Source organism: Aedes albopictus, chromosome 3 (genome assembly GCF_035046485.1).
Source record: "Aedes albopictus strain Foshan chromosome 3, AalbF5, whole genome shotgun sequence".
Lineage (NCBI taxonomy): Eukaryota > Metazoa > Arthropoda > Insecta > Diptera > Culicidae > Aedes > Aedes albopictus.
In genome coordinates, this window is record NC_085138.1 from 178,730,971 (window position 1) to 178,737,279 (window position 6,309).

Sequence of the window (6,309 nt, forward strand, 5' to 3'; positions counted from 1 at the left end):
TCAATTCAAATAGCATTTAATAAGGAAACTTCATCGCGGCATTTTCATGCATTGCACAGGATTCTAAATTGACTTCTCTCGGTTATCGGAGCTCGTAAAACTTTCATATTAAAATTAAATATTATTATCATTAAACTGGAAGAACCTCTTATAGTTAACCAATACTTCTTTGAAATAGTACAAGAATATTTTTGGATAATTTCTTCTCAAAACTAGTTCCAAGTAATTTTGGTCGAATACCAGTTAGCCGGTTACGGTAAAAAAAAAGTTGATTAGGTATGTCATTGTTCCCTACAATAGTATAACACGAAAGACCAGCTTTAAGATTGAGGAAGGAAATATTTCGTATAACAATTTTAGCAACGACAACACATCCCTTTAAGGTAAAAATAGGAATCATAACATATCTCCAAAGAAGGATTTTTTCCATGGAAATGTTTTCACACACTTTTAATGGGTACCGAATATATTTCGAAATTTTACTACACCGCTGGATTATTTGGAACATAATTTTACCAAACGATACCGTAGTGACGTTCAACCAAATGACATTCGGCATATGGACAAATGGGCGGGTACCCTCAGAACTGCGTTCTGTGTTCCGTTGTGAATTGTCAACGCATTTACATTAGTAGTTTACTATACAACATTACTTGAAAGAATTCTGGAAAATTATAGAATCGGCTACTTCTATGATTTCTTTACAGTGTTTTTCCCCGTGAGTTGATGATCACTTTTAAGGTAGAATCATGTCCTGAGTCGGAAACGTTCTCACTGATCTCACGCATAAAACTAGTCATCTGCACAAAAAATGCTCGCATACAGCATTTGTCTATTTTTATTGTGCGTTTTTCTCTGGTCCTCATTGGAAGGAAAATGAAACTGACAGGTTCAGTAAAAGGATAGCGTAAATGTGCACAATATTTATGTAGCATACCATCCCTGACTGTACAAACAAAATTCAAGATATTCCTCATCGTAACATTTTAAAGTACTTAAATAAAAAATTCTTTCTTATTGTGTACTCTATATAAGAACGCTAATAAATTTCTGATAAAATTATTGATTATTGAACATAAGATGTATATAATAATTTCGAACTGGCTTTCTTTTTCGAAATTAGGAAGTATTTTTGGAAATCTTGAGTTTGAATTTACTTAGGCAGCTTACGACTTACTCAAATCGGAGAACACCGAAACTGTTGAAAGTTTTGTTGGAGAACATCTAGCATGAATTTAAGGCAGATTATTGTGAAGAGTTTCAGTCTATTTTTCTGAAATGAGAAATTTACTTACTCAAATAAGGCTGAACACATGGCGAACTCCTGATAAAATATATAGATTCTTTGAGAAAGCTTCAGCAGAAATTTGTGGAGAAATTGGCTAAAAATTTGTCAGGGTTTTCCGCTAAAGATTTTCAAGAAATTTAATAGGAAATTTTATTGGAACATAAGTCAGAAATTTCTTCAGGAAGTTATCGTGGATTTCCACCAAAATTTTTTCAGCATTTTCTTTTAGAATTTCTTTTATGATTTCATAGTTTTGTTAGCCTTCCCTAAAAGTCCTAATGCCGTGCATATACTCGTGAAATGCATTTTTACTATAAATTTCTTCTATCATTATTTGCAAGCAAGATTTGGAAATCTGTTATGAATAAATTATGTGGATAATAACATTTTTGCTAACGCTGCTGTTCTAGATCCAAATTTTTCCACAACGACACTCTCTCCACTCCCTACTTTATGATATATAATGTAATGTACATAATATGTCATGTCATGTATGTGATAATGTGATATGCTTTGAATACAAATTACATATGATTGTAAATCACAATTGAAGGTGGTCATTTGGATTTCAAACAAAAGCTTGAAGTATGATTGCAACATTGCCTCAAATGTGAGATTAAATAAGAATGAAAGTTGTTTAAGTGAAAAATTACCATTGATGAGCAATGTTCTGGGTCACTGTGTGTTTTACCTGAAAAAAGAAGAAGAAAACGAGTTAAATTTCCATGTCATTTCATTCGATTTACAGTCGGGTCTCCTATTAGACGCTGCCACCCACTTTACACCCACCGTAATTCCCACGTTGTCTTAGAACCAATTAAGTTCATTTTAGGTATAAGGCTAGCCAATATAGCTTTACTGCAGGCAAAAAAATCAACGGGATTGGATGCAATACAGCTGAGAAATTGCAGTGGGCGCAATATGGGTGGCAGCGTCTTATAAGATACCCGACTGTACATGAAAGAATTTCTTGCAGACAAAATTATTACCAAGCTTCATACTGCAGACGACCAGTAATTTCACAATCCGATGGAGAATTGTCTTGAAAGCGATGGAAGTAATTTTGTTACAGAAAACTCGATGTAAAAATTTTGAACTGTGTAATTTGAATCGTGTAATTTACATTACATATAGTGTAAACCTGCATTGTATTCTATGTAATCACATTGCCCAGTGTTGGAATGCATGATACCTTCAGTATACCAGTAGCCACTCGAGTTCCTATAGCCAATTATCATTCAAATTTCTGTGGATTCAAATTCCACGCAACAGCATTGTGTATATGTCACATACTTTTACATAGATTTATTATTGGAACAACATTACTGACATACGCGATTCACAATGTCATAAATTGCTCAAATAAGATGTATTAGGGCTACTTATCACGTAAACTCCATTCTACTCAAGTAAACTTCATTTTAGTCGAATAAATTTCGAGAAGCGAATTTTCATTTAATTTGCATAGAATTTTTGTGAGTTAGTACAGAATCTAGCCGTGCACAAATATCCAGGCTAATTGGTATGGATCATATACATCGTACTGATTTTAAAGCATGACTCAATAACCATAATTAGGAAATAAAACTCCAGCTTATTTTTCAAGGGACAGCCGTTTAAAATCAAATAAGTACCTGTATAAGTATATAGGTACTCACTAATGTTATCGTGACCTCGGTGGCCTTGGTGAATCCTTTCCTTACAAATTTACACCACTGCGAACTATTTTTCATCAAAAATCTGAGATGAAATTTTTGGTACAGGTTTGAAACATGTCCTACACATTTCATGAAAATAAAGAATCTTATTTTCTTTTTGGCAGGATAAGCTATAGGTATAAGTGCAAAATTGGGTCTCCAGATAGCCTAGTGGTTAAGGCAATAGATCGCCAATCCGGAGACGGCGGGTTCGATTCCCGTTCCGATCGAGAAAACTTTCTCGACTCCCTGGGCATTAGTTTTTTATTATTATTATTATTTATTTACGACACTTTACCATAGTAGGCATTCGTGTCGGGAGCTGGGCATTAGTGTATCATTGTACTTGCCACACAATGTACAATTTCATGCCATGGTAAGCAAAGAAAGCCCTTCTATTAATAACTGTGGAAGTGCTCTAAAACACTAAGTTGAAGAGAGGCAGACCAAGTTCCAAAGCGAACGTCAAGCCATAAAGAAGAAGAAGAAGTGCAAAGTAGTAGGAAAGTAATTATTCTTGATTATTTATTACAGGGAAGTTTAGTCCGAGGCTGGTTTATTCCAGATGGTATGAAAACTCGCCTTATCAATAACTGCAGATATAAGGACTGTTCATTAAAGAAAGTGGACACCTGTTTTTCTATAGAAAATATTTATTTTCGAACAAATTCATAAGTTTATTTTTTATTTAATACAATCAACATACATGTGGCCGAATTCACGAGAGTTTGAACATTTACTTCGCATTTCTGAAGAACGCTCGGACTTTCCTCTTGATACCTCCCATTAGATTCTGCACAACTTTCTCCGTAACATTTCGTTGTGCTGCAGACCAAATTTTCTTGAAGCAATCAACAGAGCTTGCTTCTCTTCCATCTTTCTTGAGATGCCGCTTAATTATTGTCCAGTATCTTTTCACAGGACGCAGTTCAGGGAAGTTTGGTGGATTTTGGCATTTTTCGACAAAATCAACTTTTTCCGTCTTGAACATCTCTAGTGTAGAAGAAATGTAATGCGCGGATGTAAGATCCGGCCAAGACAATGGAGGATCCGTATGTTTTCGATAGATGGGTAGAAGTCGTTTTTTGATGCATTCCTTTATGTTATTTTCACCGTTGATTGTTCCTGTTGTGAAATACGAAGAACCGTTTAAGCCGCATGAACAATTGGCTTGCCACACCTAAAACTTTTTCCCAAATTTTTCGGTTCTGATGTACCCTACATCATCCAGCACATCTGTCCCCTGCTCAGCGTTGAAAAATTGCGGTACCGGAAGTGATACTTGTACACAATTCTCAAAACGACAACTTTTTGGAACACCATTTGTGCAGAATTCATCTGCTAGTCACTAAGCTAATCCAATCCATCGCTCAAAATTTCTCACTTTTTTCGTTTTCTTTGAATGTGTTGCCGAAGTGAACAATGTTTTTACACACTGAGCAAAAATTCACAAGTTCTTGTTTAGTTTTAACTCTAAACTATTGGTAAACAGATGTCCACTTTCTTTAATGAACAGTAGTATGGGACAAACATCAAATTCTCGCTCCAGTTGACTTTTTCGATTCCATTCAGGTCCCATATGAACTGTACAAAATTTCAGCGCAATCGGTTATAATTTAGCGCAAGTGGTTAAAAGTTTTCATAGGATTTACTATGGGAAAAGTTACACTTTCAGATAAAAAAATCCCAGAGGTCGTCCCTTGTCTCCTTAATTCAAATCGATCAATGCTTCTTGTAGAAAAATCATTTATGAAACTTTCTTTCGAAGACCACAAAACGATTGGATGCTTGTGGAAAAAAGTTATTGATTTATTACGGATTAGTGATCCAACGAACGGCTTTTTGTTTTGTTTTATTAGCAGCACTGTAGCTGCTGCCTTGGCTGCTGCTGTTTCTGGGGGTGTGGTGATGCCTCCCGCCACCCCATGCAACAACGGCAGCAGCAGTGCTGCTGATAAAACAAAACAAAAAGCCGTTCGTTGGATCACTAATCGGTAATAAATCAATAACTTTTTCCACAAGCATCCAATCGTTTCGTGGTCTTCGAAAGAAAGTTTCATAAATGATTTTTCTACAAGAAACATTGATCGATTCGAATTAAGGAGACAAAGGGTGACCTCTAGGATTTTTTGTTTGAAAGTGTAACTTTTCCCATAGTAAATCCTATGAAAACTTTGAACCGCTTGCGCTAAATTATAGTTTCACCGATTGCGCTGGAATTTTGTACAGTTCATATGGGACCTAAATGGGATCTAAAAAGTCGACTGGAGCGAGGATTTATTTTTTCCATACAAGCGTGTCCCATACTAATGAACAATCCTTAGGATATAGGAGACTAGGGAAAAGATGAAAAAGCACGAATAATTACGGTATACTCGGTAATACACGAAATATATTTGAATAGTTTCTCTTTTATACCAAAAAACACCAAACAGTTATATGTTTTAGCAATCATGCGATACAAACGTTTTAGTACATACCTCACCCATTTCGATGTGCCCCTGAATGTAGGCATGACTACGCCACACACAATGAATGGAAGAGCGAACAAACGGTTACCATTTTATCCCCAAACATGTAAGAATGAGCGAACGCGACCACTACGCTGCCCCTCTTTGCATAACAGTCCCAAGTTGTTTCTAATACGAATCATATTTTTATCACTAGTCACCTCGTCATGAAAAACAAATTTGATGTCTTTCTCGCCTCATATCACAGCTTAATATGTCACGAAAAGAGTATGCACAAGCTGAATACATTTTTTTAAATTGGAGTTATAGTACAAAAGGTGGACGGTTTGAAAATCAACATGGGTTTGACATGCGAAGAGGGGCAGTAAGTGCTATTTACGAATTATATCACAGAACTGTCGGACTAGGTACGAGTTTCCAACCGGTGATTTTTACGAGGTACGTATCCCCCGAGTAAAAAAAAACCTGACTGTATATTGAAAGAAGTTACCGTTACAGCCGTAGATCTAAGCTCAAGAACAATTTGGATGACCTAGGATATCTCGACTGATCTGATAACCTTTTAGAAGACTTACTAGACATGATAGATTACAAATCGTAACTTTGTATATTGAAAGAAGTTACCGTTACAGCCGCAGACTTTAGGATCTAAACTCAAGAACAGTTTGGATGACGTAGGATATCCCGACTGATCTGATACTGTCTATTGAACTTTCAGAAGACTTACTGGACATGATAGATTACAAATCGTAGCTTTGTATAATGAAAAAAGTTACCGTAACACCCTTAGACTTTAGGATCTAAACTAAAGAATAGTTTGGATTACCTATAATAAAGCCTGTATCCGCAATAA